Below are 23654 nucleotides of genomic sequence, written 5' to 3' on the forward strand. Positions count from 1 at the left end.
AAACGCACAATAGCAGCTGCAGGCGAGCAGCCTTTGCATGGGATCACGGTTCATTTAAATGGAACACGCCCACTTCCTTCCTACTTTGAATTACGCCTGTGAATTTACGTTGCACCGGCGCAAGATTGGAAGCAAATGCTCTGAGGATACGGTGCTTGCCTCTCTGAGTTGAGCCGGTGTAGCGGAAATGAGATGCGCTACGCCGGCCTATATATGCGCCGATGTACGTGGATCTGGCCCCAGGAGTTTTTTACAACACATATTCAATTGTTAGTTCTATTAAGCACGGAAGCAAAGGATGTTCTCTTAGAAAATAAGAAATGGCCGTGGGTAGTAAGCCCAGTGTAACTTAAGGGTTGGCTACATGGGATTTTAATGTTAAAAAGAGAAAGTACCTATGGATTGGCCAGGTGCTAAGTTTAGAATGATAAAGGATGAGTGAAACTGGGAGTTTTTACGTCACCAAAATTTCAGTGAAATTTCACTATTCCATGAAATGCATTCAGTCAGTGCAGACAGGCCCGTCGCTACAAGTCAGGCAAACCAAGCAATTGATTGGGACCCCCGAGCTGGCCTTGGGCCCCAAGCAGGGCCCTTGCCGCACTAAGCTTCCTATATGCTGCAGCCGTCTGAGCTCTCTAGAGAGCCTGCAGCACTGCTGCCTCGAGTCGTCACTTCCCCTTCTCTGTAGCGTGGCCGAGCTCCTCTTCCTTCCTCCTGTCAGTTCATACTCCGGCGGGGTACTGCACGGTACAGGAGATTCCGCTTCCTGTTCCCGGCCAGACTGACAGGAAGTGCACACTGAGTGCTCACTTCCTGTCAGTCTGGCCGGGAACAGGAAACAAAGTTAAAAGAATATAGAGAGGGGGAGTAAAAAAAACATGGGGAGGGGGGCTTTGCGTGTGTGCGTGATATTATTGTCCTAAAAAGGGTTTGGGGACCCGGGTCCTGCCCCAGGGTACATGTATCAATGCAAAAAAAGTTTAAAAAACGAACGTTTTTGCAGGAGCAGTGATTTTAATGATGCTTAAAGTGAAAAAATAAAAGTGAAATATTCCTTTAAATATCGTTACTGGGGGGTGTCTATAGTATGCCTGTAAAGTGGCACGTGTTTCCCATGTTTAGAACTGTCCCTGCACAAAATTACATTTCTAAAAGAGGTAAAAGTCATTTAAAACTGCTTGCGGCTTTAATGTAATGTGTGGTCCCTGCAATATGGATGAAAATCATTGAGAAAAAGGGCATGGGTACCCCCCCCCCCCCAGCCCATTACCAGCCCATTTGGGTCTTGTATGGATATTAAGGGGAACCCCGCACACAAATAAAAAAAAGGAAAGGCGTGGGGTCCCCAGGCCATATATACTCTGAACGCTTTTTGAAAAAACATAGGGAAGGGTTATCACCCCTGTAACATTTGTTTTGCTGTCTGTGCACCTGTTCAGAAGATTTAACCTCACTTTCTGTCCCAATGACAATTGGATTTTGTAAATATGGGTTTTTTAGGGAAACAAGGATTGGTGATAAAGCATCAGTGGAGAGGAGACACCTTTTTCCCATATTAACTCTTAGGCCCCGTACTCACGACCAAACATGTCTGCTGAAACTGGTCCGCAGACCAGTTTCAGCAGACATGTTTGGCCGTGTGTTGGCCCGAGCGGACCATTTTGGGACGGATCGGACAGGTTTCCAGCGGACAACTGTTTCCCGGACTTGTTTTAAAACAGTCCGCTGGAAACCTGTCCGCCCGGACATGTACGGTCGTCTGTACAGACCTACCGTACATGTCCTGCCGCCCGCATCCCTCGCATGCGTCGAATGACTTCGACGCATGCGTGGAAGCATTTTTAAGGCGGCCCGCCCACGTCGCCGCGTCATTGTCGCGGCGACACCGCGTCATCGACGCGGCGACACCGCGGACACGCCCCGCGTAATGTTTACGCGCGGGCTTCTGTTCGATGGTGTGTATAGCCATCGAACAGAAGTCCCCGGGCAGTCCCCGGCCAGACATGTCCGATGGAAACGGTCTGCAGACCGTTTTCATCGGACATGTCCTGCCGTGAGTACTCGGCCTTACAGGAGAGAATTTCCCTTCCTAGGGGTAGATTTCCTCTCACTTCCTGTTGTCTCCCTCCGTTTGTAAGTAGGAGTCATTTGAACGTTGGGTGTTTGAAAGTAGGGGCCTGCCCTATTTACTCCGCAGAAATTTGGGCCTTAGGTGTTGGTGTTGCCACAACACTGTAAGCCCTCATGCTTGGTGGGCGCTGGAACACCCTGCTGTGAGCTGTGAACTGTGAGCTTACATCCTGTAAGCCCGGGTACCTGCCCAAAAACCGCTACACCACCAATTTAAGGACGTGATCCAAACAGGGCAGATGGGTCAGCAGATGCGATCTGCTGCACACGTCTGAAAAAAGGCCCACATCAAAGAACTTTTGGAAAAACGTGCAGCAGCGCCCTACAAACGCGCAGCAGCGCCTAGCAAATGCGGAGCTCTGCGGTATAATGCAGTCGGTTTGCTGCCCTTAAGCTGGCCCCTGGAGGGCATTTTGCCTCGTTGGAGATGTGCCTCCTCCTCCTCTCTCCTATCAGACACCCACGTAGAGTCAGTGACCTCATCAACCCCTCCCTCCTCGTCACTGGAGCAAACCTGACAGTATGCTGCAGCTGGGGGAACATGACTGCCAGTCTGTTGTCCTTCTTGGGCACCCCCTCTGTCTGGGCTCACGTTACTGCCTTCCTCAAGCTGGGTACCATCATCGGAGCCTTTAAAATGCTGCGCATCCTCCTGCAGCATGTACCCAACACTGTGGTTGAACAGTTTGGCGAAATCCTCCTTGCATGATGGTGGGGCTAGGGAAGGAGTAACTGATGACCTTGAGCCAATGGAATAGGCCACTTTGCCACCTGCATTGGCAGCCAAGGTAGCCTGGGTGACAGAGGATGAGGACGGCTTGGTCATCCACTCTACCAACTCTTCTGCATGTTGCGGCTCAACACGGCCAGCTGCCGAAAAAATTGACAGTCGTGCCCCGTGGCCATGTGCTGATGAGGATGCACCGTGTCCACGACCAGCGCTGTTGTCTCTAGACACAGAGCCTACTTGCCCTCTTTTATTGGCCTGTGAGTGTCTGCCTTTGTTGGCCTTTCAGACATACTGTATTTGATGTATTGGAATAGGTACACAAGGAATGGCCTGCAGTCAACTTTACCTGCACACTGTGCCCAGTATACAGTCCACTGACTTAAAGCGGAGGTTCACCCAAAAAACAAGTATATAACATTACATTCAGTATACCTCAAACATGTACAGTATGCCATTTTTTTTTTTTTTTTGGGGGGTGTACATACGGTATTATCAGTATTTTCCTCCCGGCTTCCGGGTACTCGCTTTTGCGGGAGTGGGAGTTCCTGTGCAGTGCCGCAATGTCATCTGTGACTTGGCCCATATGATTGACGTGCCTGAGAAAAACTCCCCCCGGCGGATAAGGCAATTCACGACTTTCCGAAAGTAGCCGAACCGCGAGTTGGCTCTACACAACTCCTAGTCGGTGCGCAGGTGCCGTATAGAGCCGCCTCGCGGTTTGGCTACTTTCGGAAAGTCATGACGCACCTTATCCGCCGGGGGGAGTTTTTCTCAGGCACGTCAATCATATGGGCACGAAAGCCCCATAGTGTTCGAAATTCGGCGAACGATCGAACAGCCGATGTTTGAGTCAAACTCATGCTCGACTCGAACTCGAAGCTCATCCTTATCATGCATTATATTAGCCATCTCTTCCTATGGACTGTGATGAAACAAATACCACTACCACTACAGCTCCACTTTTTCTGTTCTAGCATACATACATAAAATGACAGGATCTCTTATAACATTTATCATAAATATTTTTCAATAAAAAAAACATATATAAATAAACATTTACATAATTTTATAAATATTTACATTTAGTTACAACAGTAACATTTTAAGCACCGCGAACCTGTTTTGTGACAAAAGCATAAATTCCAATGGCTCGTCTAATGGCCATGTTTCCTCCCAGCCACCAGGGGTCAGTGTGTTATTTTCGCCAGCTTTCGTTTCTCTCTCCTATCTCCCGGAGATAATTGTGCTGTTGCTCTTGTTTGTTGCTGTGTGTCCGGCTCGTTGTGTTTGTCGGTGCGGTGGAATAGGAGGACTCGTCAGGTAGGTGATTTGTGGTGTACACGTTCAGGCGGTACACTGTTCCCATTTATATGACCTAGGTGTGTGTATCATATTATTGTCTAAGTGGCGCATTTAGAGGTGATATGCCGGTGATGTAGAGCTCGGTGTTGTGACCCTCCATTGTACGACATACTCGGTACACCCCGCCAGTGTAAGGATACAAGCCGTGCTCTGATGTATACAGCGACACACTGACCGTCCTAATAACGTACCTTGTCCCAGCATTAATTAATATTAATATCACGTCTCGTGTCGAGTGATTATTAGTTTGGGAAAGAGATAAATATACCTTTTAAAAAAAAAAATACGTGTTGACCTTTTCTCATCCTTTGTTGCTGATCTCCTGTAGTCTCTTTCCTCCTCCTTCCTGTCCTCATCTCTTCCAGTGATGGGTCACAGCATTTCCATGGAGACTCTTCTGATGAGGACAACAGTGGACCATGTCTGTGTACAACTGTGTGCCAAAGAAGGATCCAATCTCTTCCAGTTCAGCTGAGATTTCATCCATCTGATCGATCTCAATACAGCCAGTCTGTTTGACTTTTTTTTAAAGTGGAGGTCCACCCCAAAAAAAAAAAAATCGATTTTTTTTTTTTTTTTTTATTTACCAGAAATTGTGGGTGCTAGGCGCATCTTCCTAGTCCGTGGCTGGTCTTCATCCTCGCGTTGTCTTCTGGGGAATGGTGCGCGCTGCCTTCTGGGATCTATGTGTATCACAGAGCGCAGCCGCCCATTTATACAGCCCTGCAGTAGGAAACGAGCAGTAAATCCGCAAGGCTCCACTGCCTGTTTCCCTTAGTGAGGATGGCGGCACCTAGGACAGGTAAGTGTTAATAAAAGTCAGAAGCTACAGTGTTTTGTAGCTGCTGACTTTAAAAAGAAAATAAAAAAAATAAGGTGGAACCCTGCTTTAACGTGATTTCTGCCAGCGACTACCATTGTGTTCTCTAGTGCTGGGAACACAATAGCTCTGCGGGAGAGACTTTTTGGAGTTACTCGCTGATACCAATTACAATACCTATCTCATGGGTAAAGTGTGGTTTGGGGGGGGGGGGGGTAGAGCAGTAAGTGAGGGCAGGGTAGTTGGGGGTTGGGTGAAATAAGGATTGAGGGAGAGTTGATCTGTGATCTTTTAGGGGAAGAAAATAGGGATGGTAGGGTCATTGGGAGACATGGGGGGCAGAGGTGATAGCTGGTAGGGGAAGGAGGAGGCAACACAGGGTGGGCACAGTACAGGGCATTAGGAGGGTGTTGGGTACAGACCAGTCTGTAAACTGACACTTTTCGTTATTTAGAGACGTGTGTGTCAATGCTGTATCCTGGCCTAGGGCAGCACTTTGCAGGGGGGCAGCACGGACAGTCTCCCCGCCGGCTTGTGCTACACTGTTAGGCAAATTAGTTTAGCGCCCCCATAAATCGCCTGCACTGCTTCCAGTATGTGGGCGGTTGGCATTCTGCAACTGGGGGGGGGAGACGGCGCTTACATTTTTTTACCATCCCTGTCCCATTGCAGAGATTTCCCTTCATTTCCTGTCCCATATCCAAACAGGAAGTGAGAGGAAATCTATGCAAATTAAGGGAATCCATTGCCCCCTCCCCCCAGGCCATCAGAACTAGTGTCCCCACTTGAAAATTTCATGGTGGGTCTTAAACCGCAAGGGGTGTGGCCTTGACAGGAAGAGGTGGGTCATATTTAAATTAGGGGGTACACGAGTTAGTCAGGCCTAGGGCAGCACAAAACCTAATCACACCCCTGGTGTGTGTGTATAATATGTAAAGACTGGTCTGTGTATAAGCTAGGACTTGCTCCCCTCAATACTAAGTTCTGCTTCCACAGCTGCCTCACACTAGACACACACATGCTGATGCTGTCTTGCCCTTGGCAACCCACCCACTCTGTCGTTGGATAGCAGCCAGCTCGCTGTACACCACCCATCCTCTTCTGGTTTACAGAGGCAGGATAGGATCGCGGCAGTGCTGCATAATGTAAAAAGACAGCCGGGAGCAGGAGTGTCAGTGTGGCCAGCTGTCAGACTCTTCCCACTGTGCTGAGGATTTTCCCGTACCCCCCCTGTCCTGGCGCTGTGATGCGCGTACTGCTTCGATCCCCACTGCTGGAGGAGATGTCCCACCCCCCAGCTGACGTCACTTCCGATATCTGAGCATTTTCACGAGTATCGTTATCCGTATCGTTGCATCGCTAATTGTGTTGGTTCTTATAACAGTGATCATCACTGTTCTAAGCAATAATAGTGTTAACCCCTTGATCTCACCAGGGTGGATCCAGCAAACTTCTTTCCTGGAAGGAATGAAAATTTCATAAACTATGGGCTTCTTAAAGCGTTTGTTACCATATAGAAAAAAAAATGGATCCTGTTCCTTTAAAGCATGAATAACAGCTTGGTGCTGTGCAATTTGGCCCCCTGTATCGCCTGAAATACCTGGCTGATCCTGCCTGGTTCTGCCTTACCCATTGTAAACTGACCATGATTTATCATGGCTGCTGAGCCCTGATATCGTGGTCAGTTTACGTGCCTCCATCATCCGCTGTTTCTCCTGTCCTCCCATCCCGTCAGTTCCGTGTCCGTGCCCAGCCCTTCCCCCTCCTGCTGCTAAAATGACAGTTCGCAATTCGCACTATCCTCTCTGTTTAATAATGTTATCTGCCCCTGTGTCTATGCTTCATTTAAAATAAAAAATAAAAAATACAGCTTTACCCTGATTCCATAGTGGTGCTCATATGACAGTTTGAGAACCACAAGCTGTCAGCGGATCTGTGCCAATACCAGGCATTTGCACAAGTATCGGTACTCGGGCAAATGCTCCGATGCCTAATCCTATACCTCTTGTATCGGACCTGGTGTCCTCAAGCCCAGCAGAGGAGCCAGTCAGCCTCACAGGTGACCGTGGGGGCAGTTGAAAGCACTGATCTCCCTGTAGTTTTTCTGACGGCCGCTTTTCCTCCTTCCGCCTCCGGCTGTCAGTTGCTTTATTAGGTTCTACAGAGAGATTGGTGAATTTGACTATTATGGGTCAGACGGGGGTCGGTCCTATTGGTGGGTGAAATGGGAGAGAGGGCTATGGCAGGTGATAAGAAATTTCACATGTTACAAGCATCCATTGGAAATGGTACTATTTGTAGTAAAAAAAATATGTAACATACGTGCAAAACGTGACAATGAATTTAAGTGTTTGTTCACCAATGCCAGAAGTCTGCCAAGCAAAATGGATGAGTTTGAAGCTCTGGTGCACGAGGAGAACTATGATTTGCTTGGCATTACTGAATCTTGGCTTCATCCTTTATCCTTCACATGACTGGGCTATTTTTATTCCTGGATATGCTTTCTTTCAGAAAGACAGGGTAAAACGGAGGGGTGGTGGTGTCTGTCTCTATGGGAGAAGTGATCCCAAAGCGAGTGTGGAGTGTGTGATGGGTCGGAAGCATTATGGATGGAACTGTATATGGGTGTGTGTACTACAAAGGTTATCATTGGAGTTTGTTATAGACCTCTCAGTGTTAATGAGGAGGTGGAGACTCGGCTCCTTGCACAGATAGAAAGGGCTGGGACAGTGATAATAATGGGGGATTTTAACTACCCGGAAATTGACTGGAGTAATGGCACTGCTGACTGTTAGAGGGCAAAAAATGTTAAACCTTTTAAAAGTAAATTTTATGGTACAGTTTGAGGCCCGACTATAAATGATGCTCTGCTGGACCTGGTCATTTCAAACCATGTAGAGCTTATTACCAATATTCATATAAAAGAACATCTGGTTAGCAGTGACCATAACATAGAGCTGCATGATTCTGGGGAAAATGAGAATTGCAGTTCTTTTGCTTAGAACAAAGATCACTATTCTCTCACGATTCTTTAACCACTTCCCGACCGCTGCATGTATATGTACGTCCACAGAATGGCACGTACAGGCAAATGGGCGTACAGGTACGTCCTTGTCTTGTCGGGGGTCCGATCGGAACCCCCCCCCCCCCCCACTACATGCGGCGGTCGGATTCCCGCGGGGAGCGATCCGGGACGACGGCGCGGCTATTCATTTATAGCCGCTCCGTCGCGATCGCTCCCCGGAGCTGAAGAACTGGGAGAGCCGTATGTAAACACGGCTTCCCCGTGCATCACTGTGGCGGCGCATCGATTGAGTGATCCCTTTTTATAGGGAGACTCGATCGATGACGTCAGTCCTACAGCCACACCCCCCTACAGTTTTAAACGCACACTAGGTGAACCCTAACTCCTACAGCGCCCCCTGTGGTTAACTCCCAAACTGCAACTGTCATTTTAACAATAAACAATGCAATTTAAATGCATTTTTTGCTGTGAAAATGACAATGGTCCCAAAAATGTGTCAAAATTGTCCGAAGTGTCCGCCATAATGCCGCAGTCACGAAAAAAATCGCGGATCGCCGCCATTAATGGTAAAAAAAAAAAAAAAAAAAAAAAACTATCCCCTATTTTGTAAACGCTATAAATTTTGCGCAAACCAATCGATAAACGCTTATTGCGATTTTTTTTTTTTTTTTTTATTTACCAAAAATAGGTATAAGAATACGTATCGGCCTAAACTGAGGGGAAAAAAAAAAATTATATGTTTTTGGGGGATATTTATTAAAGCAAAAAGTATTGCATTTTTTTCAAAATTGTCGCTCTATTTTTGTTTATAGCGCAAAAAATAAAAACCGCAGAGGTGATCAAATACCACCAAAAGAAAGCTCTATTTGTGGGGAAAAAAGGACGCCAATTTTGTTTGGGAGCCACGTCGCCAGAGCGCGCAATTGTCTGTTAAAGCGACGCAGTGCCGAATTGTAAAAACGCCTTTGGGCATTTAGCAGCATATTGGTCCGGGGCTTAAGTGGTTAAAATGGTAAACCTTTATTTATTTATTTATTTATTTTACCTAACTTTATTGCTATCACACAGGAGAAAACAATTTCCTGTGTAATAGCAATTGGATTAGACAGGTTCTCTTTATTGACCCTGTCGCCTCCAAAAACAGGAGTCCTAGCACTGTGCTAGAACTCCTGTCACAGCTGAGATGGGAACAGCATAGCTCACCTCTATCACTGTGAACATAGGCAGCAGGGACAGGAGACAGACTCGGCGGCTGGGGGGGGGTAGGACGGACGGAGACCCGAAGACAGAGCCAAACAGAGAGAAGTATGTGGGGGAGGACGGATGGCTGCACACCTTAACTGTATGTTCCGGCCACTAAAACGGTCTCCGCTATGCTCGCACTCATAGCCCTGCCTCCTCCTAACCCCCACGCTAGACAGAACACATCCCAGCATTGGACCCGCATTCCGTCAATCACAGCGCAGAGGGTAAGGAGGAGGTGGGGCTGTGAGCGCGAACAGAGCGGAGACAGTTTCAATGCGTGTTTTACCGCTCTGACAATCCGTTGCATCACTTGTTACGTGAAACCGGTGGGGGGACACGAAAATCGCGGGTCATCCAGCCTAGAGATCGTGGGGGGTTAATCGAGATAGCGATTTTTATCTTGATTAATCATGCAGCTCTACCATAACATGATTTTATTTAATGTTGACTGTAAGCAACAAACGCATACTGGAAATATAAATCGATTCACTTTGAGAGCAAATGTTCTAAGGATGAGGGGTGCTCTCCAAGACTTATGCTGTGTACACACAAGACCGTTTTTCGGGATGTAAAAAATGACGTTTTTTTGAATGTCATTAAAAACTATCGTGTGTGGGCTCCAGAGCATTTTTCACGACGTAAAAAATGGGCATTAAAAATTTGGAACACGCTCTAATTTTCACATTGTTTTTAACGTCATAAAAAATGGCCGTGTGTGGGCTTTAACGACGTTAAAAAAACGCGCATGGTTAGAAGCAAGTTATGAGACGGGAACGCCCGTTCTGGTAAAACTAGCGTTCGTAAGGGAGATGGCACATTCGTCACGCTGTAACAGACTGAAAAGCACGAAGACTGAAAAGTGCGAATCGTCTCTCATCAAACTTTTACTAACACAAAATCAGCCCCAAGGGTGGTGCCGTCCGAACGGAACTTCCCCTTTATAGTCCCGTCGAACGTGTTGTACATCGCCGCGCTTTGCTAAAGCATTTGTTTTTCACGATCGTGTGTAGGCAAGGGCGGCTTAACAATAATCGGGTTGAAAAAAAACGTCATTTTTTCTAGACCTTTAAAAATGGTCGTGTGAATGCGGCATTAGGCTCCATTCACACTAATGCATTTTTTTAATGCATTTTGCAGAAATGCAGGGAAATACCCCGTCCACCTTTTTAGGCGATCCCTGGAAACGAATTTATTCAGGGAAGCCTATCCTGCAACCAACTGACTGTTCCCGAGCCACCCCCCCATCAAATCATTCTCTGCAGAAATTCCCTTTTGTACCACCACCCCCTCCCTTTAGTATGTAAGCTCTACGAGCAGGGTGCCTGTACCTTCTGTATTGTATTGTAATTGTGTTGTCCCCCCTATACATTGTGAAGCGCTGTGTAAATTGTTGGCGCTATATAAATCGTGTATAATAATCATAGGCTCAATAGTAGTATGCATGCAATACCAAGCTGCGGTTTCCAAAGCGAGCAAAGTTCTTTGAGAGATCATTTTGCCCCTGTACAAATAATTAGTAACACTGCATCTGGAATATGCAGTTGAGTTTTGGGAACCAGTTCTCAAAAAGGATATCTGGGAACTAGAGAGAGTGCAGAGATGGGCAACCAAACTGGCTATGAGGCATGGCGGAACTCGGCTATGAGGAAATATTCAAGGAATTTAATTTTTCTCTTGAGAAGAGGAGTTTAAGGGGGGATATGATCAACATGTATAAATACATAAGTAGTCCATATTTGAGGTCGACCGATATGGGTTTTTCTCTGGCCGATATTTAGAAATCTGGGCGGCCGATGGCCGATATATGATGCCGATTTTTGCGGCCAATATTTTAGGCCGTTTTTTTATTTTATTTTATGGCACTGGCAGGTGGCACTTATTGGCACTGGCAGGTTGCACTGGATGGCACTGATTGGCAGATGGCACTGGTTGACTCTAACGGGTGACTGGCAAGTGGCACTGACTGGCAGGTGGCACTAATTGGCACTGGCAGATGACACTGGGTGGCAATAGTTGGCACTGGTTGGCATTGGCAGGTGGCACTGATGGCTTTAGTTGGCACTGGTAGGTGGCACTGGATCGCACTGGCAGGTGGCACTGGATGGAAGGTGGCACTGGCAGGTGGCATTGGCAGATGGCACTGGGTGGAAGGTGGCACTAATTGGCACTGGATGGTGGCACTGGTATTGCCACTGGCAGATGGCACTGGAATTCTGTACTATACATATGCAAGACAAAAGGTCAATATGGGTTTGCTAAAGAGTGCACAGCAGAAGTCTTTGTTGGTGTGCGAAATTGAAACCTTAGATGGAGCATATGGAGGGGAAGAGAGAGAGAGAGGAGATGGGTCACTGCTGTGGTGCTGTGGCCAATTAGCTTTTGTGTAAATGTCAGCTTGAGCCACATCTGTAAATGTGCGTTTTTATTTTTTTTCCATGTCAAAATTATCTTTATTTGGTGATTGTAAAGTTACATTGTACATGTAGCAAACTTTTGGTATAGTGAACAAAAGGTTGGCATTCCATATTCTCAACAAATTATATCATCTTTAGAATTAAATGCAAAATAAAACAAAGAAGAGTATAACCAAATACTTCTGGCGACAACTGGAGAAGCTTGAGTATTTAGATGTGGAATGCTTACAGTCTGTCCCAGTTGCCTCGTTTCCAAATTAGCCGTACATTAAAGGCTACAAGTTTCTGTTTAACACAACCTTAAACATATTAATTATGAGTTACAAAAGTATGCTACCATCTCTGCGTCGATTGTAGAAAATAAGAGGATATAATCACATACAATAACTAACCGGGGGAAGGGAAAAAGGGGATAGAATTATAGGGTCTGCAGGGATGGGCTTGGCTCTGTTGTCAATATATACCTTATATAACAAATGTGTTTATTGAGCAAGCTACCATGGCATCATTACTCCTTCATTAAAGCGGATGTGCCACTAAAAAAATATATTAAAAGCCAGCAGCTACAAATACTGCAGCTGCTGACTTTTAATATTAGGACACTTACCTGTCCTGGAGTCCAGCGGTGATCGCAGCAGATGACGAGCCGATCGCTCGTCACCCTGCTGCTCCCCCCTCCATCCACGGTGAGGGAACCAGGAAGTGAAGCGCTCCGGCTTCACTGCCCGGTTCCCTACGGCGCATTCGCGCGAGTCGTGCTGCGCCCGCCGATTGGCTCCCGCTGTGTGCTGGGAGCAGAGTGTTCCCAGCATACAACGGGGGACGGACGGGAAACGAGGAAAAAACCCGTCTTTTGCCCGTATCGTAGGGCCGGAAGTGGGTGCAGATACCTGTCTGTAGACAGGTATCTGCACCCCCCTCCCCCCTGAAAGGTGTCAAATGTGACACCGGAGGGGGGAGGGTGCCGATCAGCGGGACTCCACTTTAGAGTGGAGATCCGCTTTAAAGTTTCCTGGTGCTGTGTATTGCGTCCACGGGTACCATATATTTTCAAACCTGGCGGCGTTTTTTTTTTTTTTTTTTTTAAACAAGAATTGAAAAACTCATGCAGTAGATGAATATACAGAATATCATTTAAAGCGGAGTTCCACCCTATTTTTCAACCTGTTTGCATTGTAATTAACACTGCCCCCTTAAATAGAACTGGCATGTTTTTTTTTTTTGTTTGACAAACTCACGGTTTTATTCCTGTGAGTTTGTCTTCCCTTTGCGGCGGATGGCTTCTCCGCCGCATCCAGCGCTGCTATGCCTCCTGGGTGATGTGTGTCATCAATCCCAGGAGGCTGGGCTGAACGAGCGCCGCGCCGTACAGTAGTTGAATCTCGGGGGGGCGGGAGGGAGGACAGTGCCGCCCATAGAGGTGGTGTCCTCTTCCTCCTCTCCAACTCCCCCCTGCTAGCACCGCCCCCCGCCTCCACCACCCGCCCGCCGTCTGTCTCCGGTTTGCGGAGATACAGATCATCAGGATGATAGAGCGCATCTCTGATAGATCTGTGTGTGAGAACACCCGCTCGTAGTACTGCCCCGCCTCCCTGTACATAGAAACAGCGCGCTCTGCACTGTGTGTTACAATTCTAGTGCAGGGAGGCGGGGCAGTACTACGAGCGGGTGTTCTCACATACAGATCTATCAGAGATGCGCTCCTCTGTCATCCTGATGATCTGTAACTCTCCCCACTCTGCACTGGTGTCACAGAGTTAGTGGGAGAGCGAGCTTGCCATCCACTGTGCCCCTCGCTGTGCCCAACGGTGCCCTCACTGTGCCCCTCGCTGTGCCCAACGGTGCCCTCACTGTGCCCAACGCTGCCCTCACTGTGCCCAACACTGTGCCCAACACTGTGCCCGTAACTGTGCCCTAACTGTGCCCAACACTGCCCTGACTGTGCCCTGACTGTGCCCGTAACTGTGCCCAAAGCTGCCTCACTGTGCCCATAACTGTGCCCTCATTGTGCCCGTAACTGTGCCCTCACTGTGCCCAACACTGTGCCCAACGCTGCCTCACTGTGCCCTCACTGTGCCCTAACTGTGCCCAACGCTGTCGTAACTGTGCCCTCACTGCACCCGTAACTGTGCCCGTAACTGTGCCCTCACTGTACCGATGCGGGGTGCTATGCCGGGGCCGATGCGGGGTGCTGGGCCAGGGCCAATGCGGGGTGCCGAGGCCAATGCGGGGTGCCGGGGCCGATGCGGGGTGCCGGGGCCGATGCGGGGTGCCGGGGCCGATGCGGGGTGCCGGGGCCGATGCGGGGTGCCGGGGCCGATGCGGGGTGCCGGGGCCGATGCGGGGTGCCGGGGCCGATGCGGGGTGCCGGGGCCGATGCGGGAGGCCGATGCGGGGTACCGGGGCCGATGCGGGGTGCCGAGGCCGATGTGGGAGGCCGATGCGGGGTGCCGGGGTTGATGCGGGGTGCCGAGGCCGATGCGGGGTGCCGGGGTCGATGCGGGGTGCCGAGGCCGATGCAGGGTGCCGAGGCCGATGCGGGGTGCTGTGCCGGAGACGATGCGGTGGGCAATGTTATGGTGGCAATGTGCTGTGCTGGGGGAAGAAGGAAGCAGGAGGAACTCGGCACAGGGATGGTGGGAACTCCTCATAATGGGGCACAGTGGGTGTACAGACCCGGGAACTCAGCACAGGGATGGTGGGAACTCCTCATAATGGGGCACAGTGGGTGTACAGACCCAGGAACTCAGCACAGGGATGGTGGGAACTCCTCATAATGGGCACAGCAGGGGGTACAGACCTGGGAACTCAGCACAGGGATGGTGGGAACACCTCATAATGGGGCACAGCGGGGGGTACAGACCTGGGAACTCAGCACAAGGATGGTGGGAACCCCTCATAATGGGGCACAGCGGGTGTACAGACCCGGGAACTCAGCACAGGGATGGTGGGAACTCCTCATAATGGGGCACAGCGGGGGGTACAGACCCGGGAACTCAGCACAGGGATGGTGGTAACCCCTCATAATGGGGCACATCGGGTGTACAGACCCGGGAACTCAGCACAGGGGTGGTGGGAAACCCTCATAATGGGGCACAGCAGGGGGTACAGACCCGGGAACTCAGCATAGGGATGATGGTGGGAACCCCTCATAATGGGGCACAGCGGGGGTACAGACCCGGGAACTCAGCACAGGGATGGTGGTAACCCCTCATAATGGGGCACAGCAGGTGTACAGACCCAGGAACTCAGCACAGGGATGGTGGTAACCCCTCATAATGGGGCTCATCGGGTGTACAGACCCGGGAACTCAGCACAGGGATGGTGGGAACCCCTCATAATGGGGCACAGCGGGTGTACAGACCCGGGAACTCAGCAGAGGGATGGTGGAAACCCCTCATAATGGGGCACAGCGGGTGTACAGACCCGGGAACTCAGTGCAGGGATGGTGGAACCCCTCATAATGGGGCACAGCGGGTGTACAGACCCGGGAACTCAGCAGAGGGATGGTGGGAACCCCTCATAATGGGCACAGCGGGGGTACAGACCCGGGAAGTCAGTGCAGGGATGGTGGGAACCTCTCATGAAGGGTTCCCACCATCCCTGTTCTGTGCTGACTTCCTGTGCCTGTACTCCTGCTGTGCCCATTATGAGCGTACGAATCCGAATTGAGTTTCGGGCACAAAATACGAAATAACGGCTAATGCGAAACGGAACTAAACAAAATGAATTTATTGACAGTGCACATGTCTGGTATATGTATACACACCACATATATAACAAGATATATATATATATCATCTTGTTATGTAGATATATCTGCACAGGAACAAATGATTTCTTATATTTACTGGTTCCTGGAAGGAGAAGGGGAGGGGAGGAGAGGTTTGCTTTGCATAGATATGGGGCGGTAACTTCCTCTGGCACTCCCATTGCTATTGAAACCTGATCTGAAACCATTACACTGCTTGTACAGCACTGAGCATGTGCGAGGCTGAAATCCAGAAAGTCATACAGTCTGGCTTCATGATGCCCACACTTAAGATGGCCCCAGTCAATTTCTGTTTTATAAAGTGTCTAAATGCTGTAACAACCTAACAAAACGGACCTTAGTTTACAGACTAACTGTAGTAGAATACATTAAGTTTGTGTATTACAGGGGTTTTCATATTTAAAAAGTTTATATTTTTAATATTGTGGCCGGAACTCCGCTTTAATATTAACCTAACCAAAAGCCTACTTTTAGCAAACAGGTGCTGGATTGTAGGTTAGATCAAACTATTTAACAGAATCAGAAATAGCTGTGCAGAGGGAATATAACTGGGACACAGAGAATTTGGTTGTGTGTGTTTTTTTTTTTATTTTATATCTCAATCTTGCCTACCTGGTCCAAAACAATCTAATTTCACGAGCGCGGGCCCCTCCCCCTCTGTGGGCGTAAACAGAGAGGAGGACCGCCGCGCTGGGTGTACCAAGATAGCCACGGCTCCAGGGCTAGGCCGAAGCCGCGGTCTTTCCTGATGCTGTGACCGCGGCGGCAATCCGCTCCAAAATGGCCAAATATCGGCCGATATATCGGTCGACCTCTAGTCCATATAGTGAATTTAGTGTAGAGTTATTTACATTAACGTCATCAAAGAGGACAAGGGGGTACTATTTACGTCTCGAGGAAACAGGATTTCATCTCTAAATAGGGAAAGGTTTCTTCTCAGTAAGCTGTGGAATAGACCCCCCCCCCCTCCAGAGGTGTTTCTGGCCAGCTCAGTAGTAAAAAAAAAAAAAAAAAATGATTCTTTCCTAAATGTACATAATATAACTGGGTACTGACATTTATAGGTGAAGATGATCGAGGAAAAATCTGATTATCTCTCAGGGGTTCCCCTGCTGTAGCGAATTGGATCATGCTGAGGCCGGCTTCTAGACGCTTGCTACGGGGGCACTTGTACCAGCTCACTCCTGAGTCTGCTGTGTGTTCACTGACACACAGAGCGTGGCTCGGCCCGCCCCTGCTCCCTCCTCTCTGGCTGTGATTGGCAAAGCATGACTTTTGCATTAAAATTCCTACCTGTTTGCCAATTTTTTTATTTATTTTTGAGGTAAAGTTCCTCTTTAAAATCTTTGCTGTGAATACTAAAAATTCATGAGTCATCAATATTGAAAGTTCTAAAGTGATGGGATAAGAATTTTGTCAATTTACTTGGGAGGGTTGGTTTTATTGTGCTCAATGTATAGAACAGAAAAGCGCTGATGGTTTAATACTGCTTTTATTAAAAGCAAATAAAAATGATTGTGTGTTTCCATTGACACGGACAGCGGGACTCGGCCCCACCCGCTCCTGTGTCACACTGCATTTGATTGACAGCAGTGGGAACCAATGGCTCCTTCTCCTATCAATCTATTTAATGAGGACAGAGACAGCCGCTGGATCTACTGGGCTTGTGCACATCGCTGGAACCAACAGGTTCGGGTAAAAAAAAAAAGGGGTGAAAGGTTAAGGTGAAAAACCTGGAGCCTTTACAATACCTATAACAAAGATTGAAAATGTACTTTTAAAATTACATTAACATGTTAAAAGCTTCTATGAAATTTTAGTGATTGGTTTTCCATTAAATTGGAAGTAAATTCCACAAATACTTCTGCCAAAAATCCAATGTCCTTAAGGTCTCTCGGTTTCACCTGCCATCTGCTATTTCTCTACTATGTCCTGTAGTGATGAAGCAGCCAGCAGGCAGAACCACAGCACTCTGTGCATAAAATTATTTTGGTTATTGTCTTATCTTCTATACAGCACTTGATAGAAACAATCTTAGATGTTGTTTTGTGTGCACTAAAACAAATTGTAATTGTTGTTGAAGTAGAAATTTAAGCAAGAAAAAAACATTTTGGGAAATGGGCAGGATTTTAATACAGAAGATGCATACTATGGGGGGAGGTTTGCTAAAACTGGAACGTGAAAAATCTGGCTAAAGGGGTCGTAAAGGTTAGTTTTTTTTTTTTTTCCCCTAAATAGGTTCCTTTTAAAGTGGTTGTAAACCCTTACAGACCACGTTTACCTACAGGTAAGCCTAGATTAAGGCTTACCTGTAGGTACCAGAAATATCTCCTAAACCTACACAGTTTAGGAGATATTTGCAGAAAAGACTGCACTGATGTCTACGGGCGCGTGCGTCCATATGTAACGGTGCAGGCACACTGAGCATGCTGTTGGCGAAGGCAATCAGGTCATCACTGACGGCTCCCGTGCGCATGCGCGGGAGTGACATCATCGAGGCTCCGGCCAATCGCAGTACCTCATAATGAGCTAGTATGCTATGCATACTAGCTCATTATGCCTTTGTCTTGCAGGATTTATTTTTTATTTTTTCAAGAGGCTTTACTTTCTCTTTTTAAGCTAGTGCATTGTTGGTTCACATACCTTTTTCCTTCGATTTCCCTTCTAAATGTTTTTTTTTCTTTTGAATTTCTCACTTCCTGTACCTCCTCACTAAGCTGTTCTGGCTGACTAACCCCCAGCCAGAACAGCTCTGATGGGGGCAAGCTTCCTGAGGAGAAACAGGAAGTGAGAAATTCAGACAAAGGAAAAAAACATTTAGAAGGGAAATCGAATGAAAAGGTAAGTGAACCAACAATGCACTAGCTTAAAGGAACCTATTTAGAAAATAAAAAACAAACCTTAAAACCCCTTTAAGGTTTGCAAAGAAATCAGTCAGCTTCCAGGTTTTATTATCAAAGTGGTAGTAAACCACTGGGTGATTATTATTTATTTTTGACCTGCAAGGTAAAGCCATAATGTGCTGGAATTGCATACTAGCACACTATGTGAAACTTGCCTGTAAACAAAGCCTTCCAGCGATGCACTCTCACCATTGGAGGCCGCTTCCATCTTCATCCATCTTCCTTCCGGGTCCACAGACTCTGGCCAAAGCTGCGATGTCATGACATCTCACGCATGAACGGGGAGCCTCAGTTTATGGCACAGGACTCTGAAGAAATGGCCACGGTGTCCGTTCCTCTAGAGCGAATGCGCTAATGTCATCGACTGCATATGCAGTGAATATCTCCTAAAACAGTGCACTTTTTGGGGGTATTTACAGTACTTATAGGGTTACCTGTAAGCCTATGTTACAACCACTTTAACCCCTTGGCGCCAGCTTTCGTCGCGCCCCCCCCCTTTAAGGGCTTTAGAATGTTGGGAGATAGGGTGGGTTATTTGGCGGTCACATGATCGTAGAACTCCTGATCGCAAGCAGCGATCGGGATGTTTCCGTTAGCCGCCAGGAGTGTGCCCGCTCGGCACAGCTCTATTGGCACTATTGCAAAAATTAATGGGCATTGCCTTCCATTGTGCTGTGACATGCATCCCCTTTTTTTTCCCCTCATACATCATGGGACACAGTGAGGCTAATCATTACCTGCTGGGTTATACTTCCTCATCAGGTGAATGGACACTGGTAGACCAAAGGTTGTTAGACAGGAAGTGATCCCCTATATAACCCCTCCCATACAGGAAACGCATCAGGTTTTTTTATTTTATTTTTACCAATGTCTGCAAGGTGGATGACACAGTAGTTTGAGCTCTCTGAGCTCCAGGTCTCTAGTCCCACAAACGGTTCTTCAATGAATCAAGTGATTGACCTATCGGATCCATTTGACACAGGCTCTATATGCTTAGATAAATGTTACCAAAGCCTTGCAAAGAAGACTCAAGGTCCTGCAAGGTTTTGCCTGTAATGCGGCCTCCAATCGCTGGACCCTGTGGAGTTTTAATCCTGGACACTACAACGCTAAGGCATTTCCTTCAGGGTGCTGTACAGGTCCAAGGGAGTGGCCCCTAAACATGAAAAGGGTACTCAGTCCTTGAAGGTCCAAGTGACAGAAACCCGCCGTGAAGATTTGACTCTTGGTTTCTAAGCTGCCCTGCGCCTGGCCGGGTAAGTGAAACCCCCTTATTTACTTATTGTGGGGTGTTCCAGTGATGGTAATAATCAACCTAGAGGCTGGGCACCTGTGTGCGGTGACCATACAGGGGAGTATTGGGCTAGCTGTGGGTGTTTGCAAAATGTACTTGTACCTGTATGATGCCGCAGAACGGTGCGCCATTTCACCTTTGTTCACCATGCCGCTGTGCACAGCAGTTTGGCGGCCATGGCGCAGCAGTCTTCAGGATTGTCCAGTGGATAATGCACAGGGCCGAGGGACCCTGCTGAAGGGAAACTGGAGTCATTATTAAAGTTAAGTTCTTGTTTAAAGAAGACTGCTGCATCTATGGCTGGCATGCTCCATTTTTTTGTGAACTTTTCATCCATGGGATTTACCTAAAACCTATTAGGAGGAACAAAAATCCTGAAGGGTGGCAAGAAGCGTGACGGATGTCCCTCCCCGGAGCTTCCTGGTCTAGAGCAGGAATGGGTTGAGGATGGGGAAGAGCTAAAAGCTCAGGATTCAGTGGAGTGCCCGGCAGATGAGTCTGCTTCTGAGCTCTTCAGGCCACACAGGCTTTCTCCTTACACCCTCTGTTGGAACAGGCGGTGTATGCTGATTGGGAACAACCCATAACAGGATTTTTGTTCCTCCTAATAGGTTTTAGGTAAATCCCATGGATGAAAAGTTCACAAAAAAATGGAGCATGCCAGCCATAGATGCAGCAGTCTTCTTTAAAAAAGAACTTAACTTGTCCAGTGGATAATGCACAGGGCCTGAAGGACCCTGCTGAAAGGAAACTGGAGTCATTATTTAAGTAATTTTCTTTGGCTAGTTCAGCTATTCAGCCAGCTGTTGCAGCAATTGGTATTTGCCAGTCTGTAAAAGATCAGGCCAAACAACCTAGCCAGGAGGATAATCTGCCTGAAAATAAGGCAGATATTCCTTGAGTGCTGTGTTTTGCTGTTAACGCCTTAAAGGATTCAATACAGCAGGTTTCTCATTTGTGCATATGTACAGACATGAGAGCCAGACTTTTGTGGTTTAAAAACTGGTCAGTCGAGCTTCCTTGTATGAAGTTATTGGCAGGTTTCCCCTTTCATGGGGAACGCTTATTTGGTGATCATCTGGACGAATATATCCCAAAGATTTCTGGAGGGAAGAGTTCTGTACTTCCTGTGAAGAAAAGCACCAGGCGTCCCTCGTTTAAAACTTCCGGGACTGTTTCCTCATATGTCTCAGCGCCAAGGCAGTTCCGCTGCAAACAGGGTGCTAGAGCCAGAGGCAAGGCCAGGACAAGAAAAAGCCCTGGGCCCAAAACTCTTCTAAATCTTTCACCAAGCCCTCCTTTTGAGGAGACCCCCCCCCCCTCACTCTATCGGGTGGGGGGAAAGCTTTCTGCACTTATGGGCATTTGGAGAACAATAGTTCAGGATGAAAGTGAAAAAAATATTGCGCATACCATTTAGACAAAGTGAAACTTAAGGCTCATACACACGGTAGGACATCCAACAAAATTTCCCTTGGATTTTTGTCCTAATTGATTTGTCCGATCACACCCATAGCATACACACGCTCGGACTTTTCTGCAAACTTTTCTAACACTTTCCCAACATCACGTGGTTTTACTTGCTCTTTACCGCCACCCTTTGGTTAACTTCTGCTATTGTTGGTTGAGTTTAACATTGGTTCTGAGCATGCGCATTTGTACTTTGTCCAAAAGTCCGATGGTTTGCTGTACACACGGTCGCACTTTGCACAATCGGACTTTTCGGAACAGAAAGTTGGTCCGTTCACAGACCCAACTTTTTGTCCGATTGAAGCCAAAAAAGTTGGTCCGATGGAACGTACACACGGTCGGACAAATACGAAAAGTGCCGGATTTTGAAGTTGGTTGGGCAAAAGTCCGACCGTGTGTACGGGGCTTTAGAAGCTGCGACTCAAATGTTATACAACATAGAAAAACATAAAGGAGAAAAGGGAGTCGCGCTATGAGTGTACTGTAAGGTATATTGTGAAAATAAAATTATACAGTGATACAGTGAATAAATTGACACTGGATGAGTATCATAAACATATATACAATATATGGTGAACAAAATTGATAAAATTAAGTCCAAGGTAAGCAGAGATAATAGTGTTGCCCAGTTGGTCCACAAAACGGTGCAGTGACAATGACGACAAAGAACCTCCACCATCAAACACTGACCCTTACCAGAGCCTGAGATCTCAAAGAGATCAAACACAGCGAGGATACAAGGAAACATCCATCAGTCAGGATAATAAAACAAATCTTCACCAATGTCTCAATTCTCAGGGAGTGTCAACACTCGGAGATATGCAGAAAGGAAGCAAGGGAGACTCGCATAGTGTAAAAACCTTTGAGGCATTAAATATAAATATAAAAAGATGTGCACTTACATCAATCAGGTTGAGTTAAAGCATAAAATCATAAACCGGCCGGCTGGCAGAGCGTGTACTCATCTCTTCCGGTCCTTAACACGTGATGCGGTGATGTCGGAACGCCGCCTCCCAACGTTTTGTCTCTATTTGGACTTGGTCACGGGATAAGGCAGCGCTCTGCGTCACCGCATATGAGTATAATGGGGGTGGATCCAGCCTTGATGTGAGTCTCGCAGGGCTGTACACACACGCCATCTTAAGTCAGGGAAAACAAAAGGGAAGCTGGAAAATCGCTGACCAAACTTCCTATATACAAAACAGCACAGATTGCAAATGGGCAAAATCATAAGCTAAACTCGGGGATCACAGACAGTGGGCATCTCTATCCCTCATAAGGCTATAAATGCACATTAACCATAACGGAACAATTCACACATACCTCATCGTTTGCAAATGTGTATGAACCATAATACAAAATTATACTAAACAATGTTCAGGAAAGGTAAAAAATCTGAACCACATCTATTAAATATATATAAATAAGGAAATTAATAGAACACGGGCAAAGGGGCAGCCGAGTGGGACTCACCTCAAGTTCACATGTTAAACTATATACCCATGCATATATATATATATTACCTCCCCATGTTTGTGGGTAACATGGGATAAGCCCACAGGGGTGAAACTATAGCTGTCAGAACATGAATTACATATAAAGGCAACCGTGCATTTAAAATTGATAGCATAATTCATTAGAAAATGTCCAAAATTTAATTGGGGATTTATAAAGAATTACAAACAAAAACAGATATAATAAAAAAGAAAAAAGAGGGAAAAGAGGCATAGTTGCACCACTAAGAGTTGTCTATGAAACAGTTGACAACATCTATGTTTAAGCCATAGGGTGTGTAACATTTCAATTTGTGCACCCGCAACATTTCCGATCTGGAAATGCTACGTACTAGATCACTCCCCCTCCAATGTGCATTGAACTTGTCAATGCCCAAAAATATCGTATGATTGGGGTCCTTGCTGTGGGTAGACAGGTAATGTCTAGACACTGAGTGTTTAGTATATCCACTACGTATATTACTAATATTCTCATTTAAGCGAACCTGCAAAGGATGTTTGGTCCTGCCCACATATTGCAGGCCGCACGGGCACTGGAGCATATAAACCACCTCAATGGTGGAACATGTAATAAAGGACTCAATGCTATAATTCCTAGAGGTACAGCTCGAACTGAACGTAGTGGTCCTTTTTAGTTTTGCACCCATTAAGTGAACACACTTGGCATCTGCCACACTTATAAAACCCTGTCAAACGTGCAAGAAACATTGACTCCATTTTTGGAGGATTTAAAATATTGGGTGCTAATTTATCCTTCAATGAGGTTACTCCCCTAAATAGTTCAGGATGAGTGGGTCACCTACTATATCCCACGGTTACAGGCTGGAGTTGCGATGGGTTCCTGAGATCCAGCGTTGTAGAGGTTCCTGTAGGTGATTGTAGAGGTTCCTGTATCCAGAAAAAAAGCACAGGGTTTTACTCCAAACCTGTTTACGGTTCAAAAACCAAACTGGGACACCATGCCAATTTTGG

The 23654-nt window shown here is 47.1% G+C and overlaps 1 protein-coding gene across 5 annotated transcripts in view; it reads left to right on the plus strand.

The window, feature by feature from the left end:
- Positions 1 to 4081: 4081 nt before the first annotated feature.
- LOC120917435 (nuclear receptor coactivator 5-like) overlaps positions 4082 to 23654 on the plus strand; it is an 84164-nt gene continuing 64591 nt past the window's right edge. For all 5 annotated transcript variants that reach the window (XM_040328721.1, XM_040328723.1, XM_040328724.1 and 2 more), the window contains exon 1: positions 4082 to 4183. The gene's annotated coding sequence lies outside the window, so the exon portion shown is untranslated. The remainder of the gene's footprint in view (positions 4184 to 23654) is intronic.

Source organism: Rana temporaria, chromosome 11, assembly GCF_905171775.1.
Source record: "Rana temporaria chromosome 11, aRanTem1.1, whole genome shotgun sequence".
NCBI lineage: Eukaryota > Metazoa > Chordata > Amphibia > Anura > Ranidae > Rana > Rana temporaria.